The sequence below is a fragment of the Pseudophryne corroboree genome, chromosome 3 (assembly GCF_028390025.1).
Source record: "Pseudophryne corroboree isolate aPseCor3 chromosome 3, aPseCor3.hap2, whole genome shotgun sequence".
Taxonomy (NCBI): Eukaryota; Metazoa; Chordata; class Amphibia; order Anura; family Myobatrachidae; genus Pseudophryne; species Pseudophryne corroboree.
This window is the reverse complement of record NC_086446.1, coordinates 234,672,326-234,688,288: the sequence shown is the minus strand read 5'-3', so window position 1 is coordinate 234,688,288 and position 15,963 is coordinate 234,672,326. Positions and strand designations below refer to the sequence as shown.

The window sequence follows — 15,963 nt, the reverse complement described above, 5'->3', positions numbered from 1 at the left end:
CATCTTGAGGAAGTCCACACAAACCCTGGTGGGCACACACTCGGGTACCTGGTTGAAATTTAACCCACGGTCCTACTGCCACAATGCTAGTCACTGTTGAAATATCCCCACTTAGAATTTTGCAGCATGTTCTTTATTACCGTATATCTGGGTTCCAAAACCCCAAGCACCACTTTGGTTAAATGGACCATGTCATCGAATGTTTGGATAGCTGTGTAAAAAGCAGGACCTTTGTATTTCTTTATGCTATTTTTATTTAAACTCAATGGGATGGCATAAATATAAATGCAGTGCACTGACTAATATGCGGCTGTTGGCATTCCAGAAAGTCAGGGATTGCTGGTTGATGAAGACTGCCCAGGTTCCGGCAGATTAACTACAGTGTGTCAAAAGAGTGAGGCAGAGCACTGCTATGAAGTGTCGCTGCTGAGTCCCAGCAGAGTGGCAGTATAACAGTCTAAAACAAGTGCCCCAAAAACTTAACGCGTTTCTCCAAGTTCTCCACTCCCAGTTTCATCAGGTTTCCCTTTCGACGTTCTATGATGTTGATGTTTCATCATTTTTTAGCATGAATGCCGACATTCTCACGTAGACATCATGAATGTGGACAGATACCATATTGGCCCTCCAATATATGCCGTTAATGTGTATTATGTATTTATACTATGCTGAGACATTGTGACTGTTGTCTGCCCAGAAGTTGCGAGGCACTTGGCTGTTTAGTGCTGCGGAGACCGCATTTAAATAATCATTAACCCTTCCTTTTATCACAAACCGACACACTAGATTTCTCTGGAAAGCTGTTCTTGGTGAAGGAAAGTCCCACCTGCCTGTTGATCACAATAGTAAGAAGAAGAAGAAAAAAGGGAAAAACCTGACAAGATAGGACTTGTTCATAGGGATCCTGGTCCAAACATATGACTGCTACTTTTCCTGTTGTCGTTTAATAAGATCTGACACCAGGTGAAGCGAATTATATAATGGATTCAACCTGCAATGACTTGTTTCTTAACCAAGTACTTCATCTTTGGATGGATTTCAGCACCAAAATTCCACTGGAAGCATTTAAAAATGAGTGCAAAACAAATCAAGTATTCTGCTGGCGATTGATGTAAACAATAGTGATGAGCGAGGTTCGGTTTTACTCGGTTTTACTCGGTTCTCAAAACGGCATCTTATTGGCTATCCAAAACACGTGACATCCGTGAGCCAATAAGATGCCGTTTTGAGAACCGAGTAAAACCGAATCCGCTCATCACTAGTAAACAATAGTTGGTAAATGCTCCAATAAGCAAAAAGTCATACGTCTATTACTGACTCTGCGGTTTTTTTTTGTTTTTTGTTTTTTTTTTACAATACCTTGTACCTTTCCTCTTGTAAGATAATCGTACCAAGAATGTCAGAACCAAAGGTCCACTTTTCTGCTGTAGCATACCAGAAGCTTTTGTGGTGCTAGCTGTAATAGGACTTTGTAAGCCTAAAATGGTCAGCGATACAACCTGACTTCAATTTTATATTTGGCTTCAAACAGTTACCGGAGCCTTCGATGTACCATTTCCTTTTTCCCCCTCATGGTATTCAGAGTTACGCAGTGCCAGGATTTTATTTAATTTTTTTTCTTTAATTCTTATGACTAGTTCTAGAAACAGAATCACGCTAGGTTTTACCTCTCAGGTCTCAGACCAACTCCATCATGGCTACTCTCTAGTAAAATCTTTATAAATACATACACATGCACTAATTCTAACCATTTGTTTACTCTCTGCACTACACTTTTCCCTAATAAAACAGACATATGTGGAAAGCTGTAATTACATTTTCATTGCAAAGAACTGGCATAAGATGACGAGTAGTCCAGTGATACGTTCTTCTGTCCCGTTGGGCACAAACATGCGACAGTGTTGCTGACACCCCTCCACTGTCATCCGGCATGCGAATAGGAAGCCCTCAGGGGAAAGGTGTCAACAACTCTATTTTAATATATGCTGCCTTAGTTGCGGAGAGATTAGTGCCATTGGAACCCGCAGAGCACCTGCCACATCAGGGCAAACGCTGGACTCCAGGTATATATCCTAGCATAACTTCTAGAACTTGACCCAATGCTGCCTTTTAAGTTTTGGTTTGTGTTTCTTATGTTAAGTATTGTATGGAGTCGTCTTCATTGTAAAGTATTGTTTGGTATGGTTCATGTATAATCAACTTTTTACTTTCGCATATCTTTTCTCTTTGACACAATAATGTTTTATGTTTTCGCTTAATTCTTGTTTCTATAAAACAAATGTAATTTCTGCTGTAATACCGATCACTGTAGTTAGCTGGGATTGTCTTCAGAAAAGACATGATATTGGAAGCTGTATGAAGGACATCCTGGTTCCGTCTCATTGTGTACTTTTCTCAGTCTTGTCACTGACATACAGCCTGTTTGTTTTATCTTGTGTTGTATTCAGGTTTAGTGCAACTGCTGCTTGTGTCTGCATGATGATAGAGCTACTGCATGTAGTCTGACACATGGGCATGCAACTGTCCAGCTGTCGCCCATCCGGCCCCTTATACTTGCTGCATTTTGATATTTGGAAAGCTACAGGATACTGCCTGAAAACTGTCTTTTTACCAGATCATTTACAGAAATTTGTGTCATTGGGCATTTTGCATATTTGTTAGGGATGGCTTGGCTCCATACACTGCTCTTCATCCCTTACTCTTGTTTAGATTGTGATTTAAAATGCACACTCCCAACAGAGAGGAAAAGGTTGTCCTGCTCCATGGGAGGTTTCTGTCCTCACTGAGCTCGCCGTAGGACACCTGCATTCGGTTTGACGCAGTCACACTCCCCACCTGCATTAAAATGTAACTAAATCTACTTTATTGCAAAAACAATAACCAAATATTTATCCTGAAAACAATGCTTGCTGTTTAAAAATGTAAACTTTATTTTAGGCAGGTCGCTTTAGGATTTTAGGGAATCTCTGCTATTCAAATAGTGAGTGACGGAGTAGAGTCCTTTATTTTAATATCAAGGGTTCTTTACTGAACCCACACAAAACAGCTAAAGGGCCCCATACACTAGTACGATTTTACACGATTTCATACAATTCTGATATACCCGCCTGATATATTGTACGAAATTGTGTACAATTGTATGTGTTTTAGATCGTATCCAATCTGATGCGCGTCTCCGTGGCTGTCGGATAGGATCCCCTAGGTCGTTGGTGCTGCACTAATGATCTATCGGTATTGGATGGAATTGGATGAAAAAAGTGTGTATTTTGTGCATGTGATATATCGCTTGCGATGTATCACAGGGAAGTTTGACTGGCATTCTCAGGACACTCCCAGCCCCCATAGCCCTCTGTTCAGCCCATCAGATATATCTCATGGTACAATTGTATGCCGTATGATATATTGCATACGATGTATAGTGGCTTCATCAATCGCATGCGATACATCTTATGCAAAAATAGCACAAAAGTACCAAATCGTATGGAATCACTCCCGGGAAGGTTTCGGGTGACTTCAAGGGAAATTACATCCGACTTCAGCCTCAGACATATCGTTGTAGTGTATGGGGCCCTTTAGACAGACAACTAGATGGGTGGTCTTCAGTTTGCCGACTGTCTGTATACCGGCGCCGGAATCCCGACAGCCGGCATACCAACACTTTTTCTCCCTCTTGGGGGTCCACGACCCCCCTGGAGGGAGAATAGATAGCATGGCGCGCGCAACCGTGCCCGCAGCGAGCCCGCAAGGGGCTCATTTGCGCTCAGCCAGCTGTCTGTATGCCGGTGGTCGGGATTCCGGCGCCGGTATGCTGGCCACCGGCATACCCTACTACACCCAACTATATTGTATCAGGTCCTTTTAAATTGATCTGTTGAACAGAGCACCCAGGCCCAAATGTATTAAGCCTTAACAAGAGATAAAATGGAGACAGATAAAGAGAGAGAAATGATCAGCCAACCAGCTCCTAACTGTCATTTCTCTGACGTCCTAGTGGATGCTGGGACTTCCGTAAGGACCATGGGGAATAGCGGCTCTGCAGGAGACTGGGCACAAAAGTAAAAGCTTTAGACTAGCTGGTGTGCACTGGCTCCTCCCCCTATGACCCTCCTCCAAGCCTCAGTTAGATTTTTGTGCCCGAACGAGAAGGGTGCATGCTAGGTGGCTCTCCTGAGCTGCTTAGAAGTAAAAGTTTAAATAGGTTTTTTATTTTCAGTGAGTCCTGCTGGCAACAGGCTCACTGCATCGTGGGACTAAGGGGAGAAGAAGCGAACTCACCTGCGTGCAGAGTGGATTGGGCTTCTTGGCTACTGGACATTAGCTCCAGAAGGACGATCACAGGTTCAGCCTGGATGGGTCCCGGAGCCGCGCCGCCGGCCCCCTTACAGAGCCAGAAGAGCGAAGAGGTCCGGAGAAATCGGCGGCAGAAGACGTTCCTGTCTTCAAATAAGGTAGCGCACAGCACTGCAGCTGTGCGCCATTGCTCTCAGCACACTTCACACTCCGGTCACTGAGGGTGCAGGGCGCTGGGGGGGAGCGCCCTGAGACGCAATAAAACACTGTAAAAACCTTATATGGCTAAAGAAATGCATCACATATAGCTCCTGGGCTATATGGATGCATTTAACCCCTGCCAGTTTTCCTGAAAAAAGCGGGAGAAAAGGCTGCCGTGAAGGGGGCGGGGCCTTTCTCCTCAGCACACAAGCGCCATTTTCTTTCACAGCTCCGCTGGAAGGACGGCTCCCTGACTCTCCCCTGCAGTCCTGCACTACAGAAACAGGGTAAAACAGAGAGGGGGGGCACTATTGGCAGCTAATATATAAATACAGCAGCTATAACAGGGAGTAACACTATATAAGGTTATCCCTGTATATATATAGCGCTCTGGTGTGTGCTGGCAAACTCTCCCTCTGTCTCCCCAAAGGGCTAGTGGGGTCCTGTCCTCTATCAGAGCATTCCCTGTGTGTGTGCTGGGTGTTGGTACGATTGTGTCGACATGTATGAGGAGGAAAATGATGTGGAAGCAGAGCAATTGCCTGTGTTAGTGATGTCACCCCCTAGGGAGTCGACACCTGACTGGATGGTCGTATTTAAAGAATTACGTGACAATGTCAGCACTTTGCAAAAAACTGTTGACGACATGAGACAGCCGGCAAATCAGTTAGTGCCTGTTCAGGCGTCTCAGACACCGTCAGGGGCGCTAAAACGCCCGTTACCTCAGATGGTCGACACAGACCCAGACACGGATACTGAATCCAGTGTCGACGGTGAGGAGACAAACGTAATGTCCAGTAGGGCCACACGTTACATGATCACGGCAATGAAGGAGGCATTGAACATTTCTGACACTACAAGTACCACAAAAAAGGGTATTATGTGGGGTGTGAAAAAACTACCAGTAGTTTTTCCTGAATCAGAGGAATTAAATGAGGTGTGTGTGATAAAGCGTGGGTTTCCCCCGATAAAAAACTGCTGATTTCTAACAAATTATTGGCACTATACCCTTTCCCGCCAGAGGTTAGGGCACGTTGGGAAACACCCCCTAGGGTAGATAAGGCGCTCACACGCTTATCAAAACAAGTGGCGTTACCGTCTCCTGATACGGCCGCCCTCAAAGAACCAGCTGATAGAAGGCTGGAAAATATCCTAAAAGGTATATACACACATACTGGTGTTATACTGCGACCAGCAATCGCCTCAGCCTGGATGTGCAGTGCTGGAGTGGCTTGGTCGGATTCCCTGACTGAAAATATTGATACCCTGGATAGGGACAGTATTTTATTAACTATAGAGCATTTAAAGGATGCATTACTATATATGCGAGATGCACAGAGGGATATTTGCACCCTGGCATCAAGAGTGAGTGCGATGTCCATTTCTGCCAGAAGGGCGTTATGGACGCGACAGTGGTCAGGTGATGCAGATTCCAAACGACATATGGAAGTATTGCCGTATAAAGGGGAGGAGTTATTTGGGGTCGGTCTATCAGACCTGGTGGCCACGGCAACGGCTGGAAAGTCCACCTTTTTACCCCAGGTCACCTCTCAGCAGAAAAAGACACCGTCTTTTCAAACTCAGTCCTTTCGTTCCTATAAGAACAAGCGGGCAAAAGGCCACTCATTTCTGCCCCGGGGCAGAGGAAGGGGAAAAAGACTGCACCAGGCAGCCTCTTCCCAGGAGCAGAAGCCCTCCCCCGCTTCTGCCAAGTCTTCAGCATGACGCTGGGGCTTTACAAGCGGACTCAGGCACGGTGGGGGCCCGTCTCAAAAATTTCAACGCGCAGTGGGCTCACTCGCAAGTGGACCCCTGGATCCTGCAGGTAGTATCACAGGGGTACAAATTGGAATTCGAGACGTCTCCCCCTCGCCGATTCCTGAAGTCTGCTCTTCCAACGTCTCCCTCCGACAGGGAGGCAGTATTGGAAGCTATTCACAAGCTGTATTCCCAGCAGGTGATAATCAAGGTACCCCTCCTACAACAGGGAAAGGGGTATTATTCCACGCTGTTTGTGGTACCGAAGCCGGACGGCTCGGTGAGACCAATTTTAAATCTAAAATCCTTGAACACTTACATAAAAAGGTTCAAATTCAAGATGGAATCACTCAGAGCAGTGATAGCGAACCTGGAAGAAGGGGACTATATGGTATCTCTGGACATCAAAGATGCTTATCTCCATGTCCCAATCTTCCCTTCTCACCAGGGGTACCTCAGGTTTGTGGTTCAAAACTGTCATTATCAGTTTCAGACGCTGCCGTTTGGATTGTCCACGGCACCCCGGGTCTTTACCAAGGTAATGGCCGAAATGATGATTCTTCTTCGAAGAAAAGGCGTCTTAATTATCCCTTACTTGGACGATCTCCTGATAAGGGCAAGATCCAGGAAACAGTTAGAGTTCGGAGTAGCACTGTCTCAGGTAGTGCTACGTCAGCACGGGTGGATTCTAAATATCCCAAAATCACAGCTGATTCCAACAACACGTCTACTGTTCCTGGGGATGATTCTGGACACAGTCCAGAAAAAGGTGTTTCTCCCGGAGGAGAAGGCCAGGGAGTTATCCGAGCTAGTCAGGAACCTCCTAAAACCAGGCCAAGTGTCAGTGCATCAATGCACGAGAGTCCTGGGAAAAATGGTGGCTTCTTACGAAGCAATTCCATTCGGAAGATTCCATGCAAGAACTTTTCAGTGGGATCTGCTGGACAAATGGTCCGGATCGCATCTTCAGATGCATCAGCGGATAACCCCATCTCCAAGGACAAGGGTGTCTCTCCTGTGGTGGTTACAGAGTGCTCATCTTCTAGAGGGCCACAGATTCGGCATTCAGGATTGGATGCTGGTGACCACGGATGCCAGTCTGAGAGGCTGGGGAGCAGTCACACAGGGAAGAAATTTCCAGGGCTTGTGGTCAAGCATGGAAACGTCTCTTCACATAAATATTCTGGAGCTAAGGGCCATTTACAATGCCCTAAGTCAAGCAAGGCCTCTGCTTCAGGGTCAGTCGGTATTGATCCAATCGGACAACATCACGGCAGTCGCCCACGTCAACAGACAGGGCGGCACAAGAAGCAGGAGGGGGGAAAAACCAAAGGTGGACATGATGGCGTCCCGTCTCAACAAAAAACTGGACAGATATTGCGCCAGGTCAAGGGACCCTCAGGCAATAGCGGTGGACGCTCTGGTAACACCGTGGGTGTACCAGTCGGTGTATGTGTTCCCTCCTCTGCCTCTCATACCCAAAGTACTGAGAATCATAAAAAGGAGAGGAGTAAGAACTATACTCGTGGCTCCGGATTGGCCAAGAAGAACTTGGTACCCGGAACTGCAAGAGATGCTCACGGAGGACCCGTGGCCTCTACCTCTAAGAAAGGACCTGCTCCAGCAGGGACCTTGTCTGTTCCAAGACTTACCGCGGCTGCGTTTGACGGCATGGCGGTTGAACGCCGGATCCTGATGGAAAAAGGCATTCCAGATGAAGTCATCCCTACCCTGATCAAAGCCAGGAAGGATGTAACCGCGAAACATTATCACCGCATTTGGCGGAAATATGTTGCGTGGTGTGAGGCCAAGAAGGCCCCCACAGAGGAATTTCAACTGGGTCGTTTCCTGCATTTCCTGCAAGCAGGACTGTCTATGGGCCTAAAATTAGGATCCATTAAGGTTCAGATTTCGGCCCTGTCGATCTTCTTCCAGAAAGAACTGGCTTCAGTGCCTGAAGTTTTGACGTTTGTCAAGGGGGTACTGCATATACAGCCTCCTTTTGTGCCACCAGTGGCACCTTGGGATCTCAATGTAGTTTTAGGGTTCCTAAAATCACATTGGTTTGAACCACTCACCACTGTGGAATTAAGATATCTCACATGGAAGGTGGTCATGCTGTTAGCTCTGGCGTCAGCCAGGCGTGTCTCAGAATTGGCGGCTTTGTCATATAAAAGCCCTTACCTAAATTTTCATTCAGACAGGGCAGAATTGAGGACTCGTCCTCAATTTCTCCCTAAGGTGGTTTCAGCGTTTCACATGAACCAACCTATTGTGGTGCCTGCGGCTACTAGGGACTTGGAGGAGTCCAAGTTGTTGGACGTAGTCAGGGCCCTAAAAATATATGTTTCCAGGACGGCTGGAGTCAGAAAATCTGACTCGCTGTTTATCCTGTATGCACCCAACAAGCTGGGTGCTCCTGCTTCTAAGCAGACGATTGCTCTTTGGATTTGTAGTACAATTCAGCTTGCACATTCTGTGGCAGGACTGCCACAGCCAAAATCTGTTAAAGCCCATTCCACAAGGAAAGTGGGCTCATCTTGGGCGGCTGCCCGAGGGGTCTCGGCTTTACAACTTTGCCGAGCAGCTACTTGGTCAGGGGCAAACACGTTTGCAAAATTTTACAAATTCGATACCCTGGCTGAGGAGGACCTGGAGTTCTCTCATTCGGTGCTGCAGAGTCATCCGCACTCTCCCGCCCGTTTGGGAGCTTTGGTATAATCCCCATGGTCCTTACGGAAGTCCCAGCATCCACTAGGACGTCAGAGAAAATAAGAATTTACTTACCGATAATTCTATTTCTCGTAGTCCGTAGTGGATGCTGGGCGCCCATCCCAAGTGCGGATTGTCTGCAATACTTGTATATAGTTATTGTTACAAAAAAATCGGGTTGTTTATTGTTGTGAGCCATCTTTTCAGAGGCTCCTACGTTTATCATACTGTTAACTGGGTTCAGATCACAGGTTGTACGGTGTGATTGGTGTGGCTGGTATGAGTCTTACCCGGGATTCAAAATCCTTCCTTATTATGTACGCTCGTCCGGGCACAGTATCCTAACTGAGGCTTGGAGGAGGGTCATAGGGGGAGGAGCCAGTGCACACCAGCTAGTCTAAAGCTTTTACTTTTGTGCCCAGTCTCCTGCGGAGCCGCTATTCCCCATGGTCCTTACGGAAGTCCCAGCATCCACTACGGACTACGAGAAATAGAATTATCGGTAAGTAAATTCTTATTTTCTCTGACGTCCTAGTGGATGCTGGGAACTCCGTAAGGACCACGGGGAATAGACGTGCTCCGCAGGAGACTGGGCACTCTAAAGAAAAGATTAGGTACTATCTGGTGTGCACTGGCTCCTCCCTCTATGCCCCTCCTCCAGACCTCAGTTAGAATCTGTGCCCGGCCAGAGCTGGGTGCTCCTAGTGGGCTCTCCTGAGCTTACTAGTAAAGAAAGTATTTATTAGGTTTTTTATTTTCAGTGAGCTTCTGCTGGCAACAGATTCAATGCTACGTGGGACTAAGGGGAGAGAAGCAAACCTACCTGCTTGCAGCTAGCTTGTGCTTCTTAGGCTACTGGACACCATTAGCTCCAGAGGGTTCAAACACCGGCACCTGTCCTCGATCGTCCGTTCCCGGAGCCGCGCCGCCGTCCCCCTCGCAGAGCCAGAAGAACAGAAGCTTGAAGACGACGAAATCGGCGGCAGAAGACTCCTGTCTTCATTTAAGGTAGCGCACAGCACCGCAGCTGTGCGCCATTGCTCCCAGCACACTTACACACTCCGGTCACTGTAGGGTGCAGGGCGCTGGGGGGGCACCCTGGGCAGCAATTGAAGTACCTTTTGGCAATAAAAATACATATATACAGTCTGGCACTGTATATATGTAAAAAAACCCGCCATTATTTTACACAGAAAGCGGGACAGAAGCCTGCCACGGAGGGGGCGGGGCCTTCTTCCTCAGCACACCAGCGCCATTTTCTCTTCACAGCTCCGCTGGAAGCAGCTCCCCAGGCTCTCCCCTGCAGTATCCAGGTACAAGAAGGGTAAAAAAAGAGAGGGGGGGCACATAATTTTAGGCGCAAATAAAACATATAAGGCAGCTATTGGGTAATCACTTATTATAAGTGAAAATCCCTGTGTTATATAGCGCTGTGGTGTGTGCTGGCATACTCTCTCTCTGTCTCCCCAAAGGACTTTGTGGGGTCCTGTCCTCAGTCTGAGCATTCCCTGTGTGTGTGCGGTGTGTCGGTACGGCTGTGTCGACATGTTTGATGAGGAGGGTTACGTGGAGGCGGAGCAAGGGCAGATAAGTGTGGTGTCGCCCCCGTCGGGGCCGACACCTGATTGGATGGATATGTGGAAGGTCTTAAATAACAATGTAAGCTCCTTACATAAAAGGTTTGATGACGCTGCAACCTTGGGACAGCCGGGGTCTCAGCCCGCGCCTGCCCAGGCGACTCAGAAAACGTCAGGGGCTCATAAACGCCCTCTATCTCAGATGGTTGACACAGATGTCGACACGGAGTCCGACTCAAGTGTCGACGATGATGAGGCACATTTACAGTCTAAAATGACTAAGGCCATCCGATACATGATTATTGCAATGAAAGATGTATTACACATTTCTGAGATTAACCCTGTTAATACCAAGAGGGTTTATATGTTTGGGGAGAAAAAGCAGCCAGTGACTTTTCCCCCATCTGATGAATTAAATGAATTATGTGAAGAAGCGTGGAGTTCCCCTGATAAGAAACTAGTGATTTCTAAGAGGTTACTGATGGCGTACCCTTTCCCGTCAACGGACAGGTTACGTTGGGAAACATCCCCTAGGGTTGACAAGGCGCTGACACGCTTATCTAAAAAGGTGGCCCTGCCGTCTCAGGATACGGCCGCCCTAAAGGAGCCTGCGGATAGAAAGCAGGAAGCTATCCTGAAGTCAGTGTATACACACTCTGGTACTCTACTGAGACCTGCTATTGCTTCAGCCTGGATGTGTAGTGCTGTAGCAGCATGGACAGATACTCTGTCAGACTACATAGATTCCCTCGACAGGGATACTGTTTTGCTAACCCTGGGCCATATAAAAGACGTCGTCTTATATATGCGGGATGCTCAGAGGGACATTTGCCTGCTGGGCTCTAGAATTAATGCTATGTCCATTTCTGCCAGGACGTTGGGGCTCCACAGGCGGAGCCAGGTGCGGTGGGGGCGCGTCTCCGAAACTTCAGCAACCAGTGGGTTCGCTCACAGGTGGATCTCTGGGCTGTACAAATTGTATCTCAGGGATACAAGCTGGAATTCAAATCGACCCCCCCCCTTCCCCGCCGTTACCTCAAATCAGCCTTGCCAGCTTCCCCCATGGAAAGGGAGGTAGTACTGGCGGCAATTCACAAGCTGTACCTCCAGCAAGTGATTATCGGGGTCCCCCTCCTTCAACAGGGAAGGGGTTACTATTCCACAATGTTTGTGGTACCGAAACCGGACGGTTCGGTGAGACCCATTCTGAATTTAAAATCCTTGAACACTTATATAAAGAAATTCAAGTTCAAAATGGAATCGCTCAGAGCGGTTATTGCAAGCCTGGAAGAGGGGGATTTTATGGTGTCGCTGGACATCAAGGATGCTTACTTGCATGTCCCCATTTACCCACTTCACCAGGAGTACCTCAGGTTTGTGGTACAGGACTGTCATTACCAGTTCCAGACGTTGCCGTTTGGCCTGTCCACGGCACCGAGGATATTTACCAAGGTAATGGCCAAAATTATGATACTCCTTCGGAAGAAGGGCGTTATAGTTATCCCGTACTTGGACGATCTCCTCATAAAGGCGAGGTCCAGAGAGCAGTTGTTGATCAGCGTAGCACTCTCTCAGGAAGTGTTGCAACAGCACGGCTGGATTCTGAATGTTCCAAAGTCGCAGCTGATTCCTACGACGCGTCTGCTTTTCCTGGGCATGATTCTGGACACAGAACAGAAGAAGGTGTTTCTCCCGGTGGAGAAGGCCCAGGACTTAGCATCTCTGGTCAGGGACCTCCTGAAACCAAAACAGGTATCGGTGCATCACTGCACGCGAGTCCTGGGAAAGATGGTGGCTTCATACGAAGCCATTCCCTTCGGCAGGTTCCATGCAAGGATCTTTCAGTGGGATCTGTTGGACAAGTGGTCCGGATCGCATCTTCAGATGCATCGGCTGATCACCCTGTCCCCAAGGGCCAGTGTGTCTCTTCTGTGGTGGCTGCAGAGTGCTCACCTTCTCGAGGGCCGCAGGTTCGGCATACAGGACTGGGTCCTGGTGACCACGGATGCAAGCCTCCGAGGATGGGGGGCAGTCACTCATGGAAGAAATTTCCAAGGGCTGTGGTCAAGTCTGGAGACTTCTCTACACATAAATATACTGGAACTAAGGGCCATTTACAACGCCCTGAGTCAAGCAGAGCCCCTGCTTCGAAACCGGCCAGTGCTGATTCAGTCAGACAACATCACGGCGGTCGCCCATGTAAACCGCCAGGGCGGCACAAGAAGCAGGATGGCAATGGCGGAAGCCACAAAGATTCTTCGGTGGGCGGAGAATCACGTGCAAGCACTGTCAGCAGTATTCATTCCGGGAGTGGACAACTGGGAAGCAGACTTCCTCAGCAGACACGACCTCCACCCGGGAGAGTGGGGACTTCATCAAGAAGTTTTCACACAGATTGCAAAGCGATGGGAACTGCCACAGGTGGACATGATGGCGTCCCGCCTCAACAAAAAGCTAAAAAGATATTGCGCCAGGTCAAGGGACCCTCAGGCGATAGCTGTGGACGCACTAGTAACACCGTGGGTGTACCAGTCGGTATATGTGTTTCCTCCTCTTCCTCTCATACCCAAGGTACTGAGAATAGTAAGAAAGAAAGGAATAAGAACAATACTCATTGTTCCGGATTGGCCAAGAAGGACTTGGTACCCGGAACTGCAAGAAATGCGCACAGAGGACCCATGGCCTCTGCCTCTCAGACAGGACCTGCTGCAACAAGGGCCCTGTCTGTTCCAAGACTTACCGCGGCTGCATTTGACGGCATGGCGGTTGAACGCCGGATCCTAGCGGAAAAAGGCATTCCGGATGAAGTTATTCCTACGCTGATAAAGGCTAGGAAGGACGTGACAGCAAAGCATTATCACCGTATATGGCGAAAATATGTTGCTTGGTGTGAGGCCAGGACGGCCCCAACAGAGGAATTCCAGCTGGGTCGATTCCTGCACTTCCTACAGTCAGGGATGACTATGGGCCTAAAATTGGGGTCCATAAAGGTCCAGATTTCGGCCCTATCCATTTTCTTTCAAAAAGAACTGGCTTCACTGCCTGAGGTTCAGACGTTTGTTAAGGGAGTGCTGCATATTCAGCCCCCTTTTGTGCCACCAGTGGCACCCTGGTATCTTAACGTTGTGTTGGATTTCCTGAAATCCCACTGGTTTGAGCCACTTAGGACTGTGGAACTAAAGTATCTCACGTGGAAAGTGGTTATGCTGTTGGCCTTAGCATCGGCTAGGCGTGTGTCGGAATTGGCGGCTTTGTCATGTAAAAGCCCATATCTGATCTTCCATATGGACAGGGCAGAATTGAGGACTCGTCCCCAATTTCTCCCAAAGGTGGTATCATCGTTTCATTTGAACCAACCTATTGTGGTGCCTGCGGCTACTCGGGACTTGGAGGACTCCAAGTTGCTGGACGTAGTCAGGGCTTTGAAAATATGTTTCCAGAACCGCTGGAGTCAGGAAGACTGACTCGCTGTTTATCCTGCATGCACCCAACAAGCTGGGTGCTCCTGCTTCAAAGCAAACTATTGCTCGCTGGATTTGTAGCACGATTCAGCTGGCTCTTTCTGCGGCTGGATTGCCGCGTCCAAAATCAGTAAAAGCCCATTCCACAAGGAAAGGTGGGCTCTTCTTGGGCGGCTGCCCGAGGGGTCTCGGCTTTACAGCTTTGCCGAGCGGCTACTTGGTCGGGTTCAAACACCTTTGCAAAGTTCTACAAGTTTGATACCCTGGCTGAGGAGGACCTTGTGTTTGCTTATTCGGTGCTGCAGAGTCATCCGCATTCTCCCGCCCGTTTGGGAGCTTTGGTATAATCCCCATGGTCCTTACGGAGTTCCCAGCATCCACTAGGACGTCAGAGAAAATAAGAATTTACTCACCGGTAATTCTATTTCTCGTAGTCCGTAGTGGATGCTGGGCGCCCGTCCCAAGTGCGGACTTTCTGCAATACGTGTTTATAGTTATTGCTTAAATAAGGGTTATTGTTAGGAGCCATCCGTTGAGTGAGGCTCAGTTGTTCATACTGTTAACTGGGTAAGGTTATCACAAGTTGTACGGTGTGATTAGTGTGGCTGGTATGAGTCTTACCCTGGATTCCAAAAATCCTTTCCTTGTAATGTCAGCTCTTCCGGGCACCGTTTCCCTAACTGAGGTCTGGAGGAGGGGCATAGAGGGAGGAGCCAGTGCACACCAGATTGTACCTAATCTTTTCTTTAGAGTGCCCAGTCTCCTGCGGAGCCCGTCTATTCCCCATGGTCCTTACGGAGTTCCCAGCATCCACTACGGACTACGAGAAATAGAATTACCGGTGAGTAAATTCTTATTTTTTCAAGCACACCCTGTGACATGGCAGTTAGGAAGCTGATTGGCTGGTACTTACAGTAACTACTCATTATCCATCTCCACTGCATCACTTTTTAAGGATTAATACATTTGGGCCCCAGTGCTAGTCCTGCATTTCATAATAATTAAACTGGGAGGCTAGTTGACACTTGATATTTTGAATTCTGTATACAGAGTATATTACTTGCACTTACATGCTGCTATTGGGAAGAACTGGGCGTTTGCCTGCTTTTCGTGTTCAGTGGGCTTTTGGTGCAGACTGAGCAAGAGAATGCTCTTTGAATAACCTTGGAAATGGCTGAGTGTCCTGGTGTGTACAGAAAAACTAAATAATCAGCAGAGTTCAATACAGCTCTGTGAAATCTTTTGCCACCTGGTGGACAAAAGGCAAATGAATTTTTGCTGCACCTAACACTGACATCATGTGTACATATAGGTTACTTGGATGGATAGATTCCTTTTCAGAACACTGCCCACTAATCAACCAGGGTTGGCTAATAATTTGCATGTAGCTAAATTCTCATGGTCCCTATGTCTACACAGCAAACACTATCCCATTCCACAGGTTGTGGGAAATTTGCCTTGGAAATAATTGCAAACCACACCTCAATATGTTGTCCACAATTTAGATTATTAATTTTGAGGCTGATTCAGAAATCTATGTAAATGCTGTTGCAGCTGCATTCCTATATGCAATGGCTGTGTGAAAATAAACAAATGTTGCAGCTGCTGGGATTTGTACTGAGACTCCCTCTGGTGACTTCTCAGATCTGCCGTTTGTGTGCAAAGATGGAACCATTGGATGCACATCGGTGGATCATTGGCTTTTTAAGTTACACTATGGTCACACAGTATGGCAGTCAGAAGTAAAATGCCGTACGCGATCGTAGTCGCAAGCTTTGATGCACCTCTGAAATGGTCAGAACACGCTGTGTTTGAGTGGCCATCACCTGTTGCTGCCACAAATGCTCCCTGACAGTCAGTCACTTTGCAAATAAATCTTCACTGGAACCACTGTTTCAATACAGCCACATGTATCAGAAAATCCCTCCACTGCGTGCAACGTTGACATTGCATCCATCTCTGAA

General features: G+C 47.7%; 1 protein-coding gene across 3 annotated transcripts in view; it reads left to right on the top strand.

Annotated features, from left to right (window-relative positions):
* Positions 1–15,963, top strand: part of NCOA3 (nuclear receptor coactivator 3) — a 329,159-nt gene that overhangs the window by 232,196 nt on the left and 81,000 nt on the right. The window lies entirely within an intron of this gene.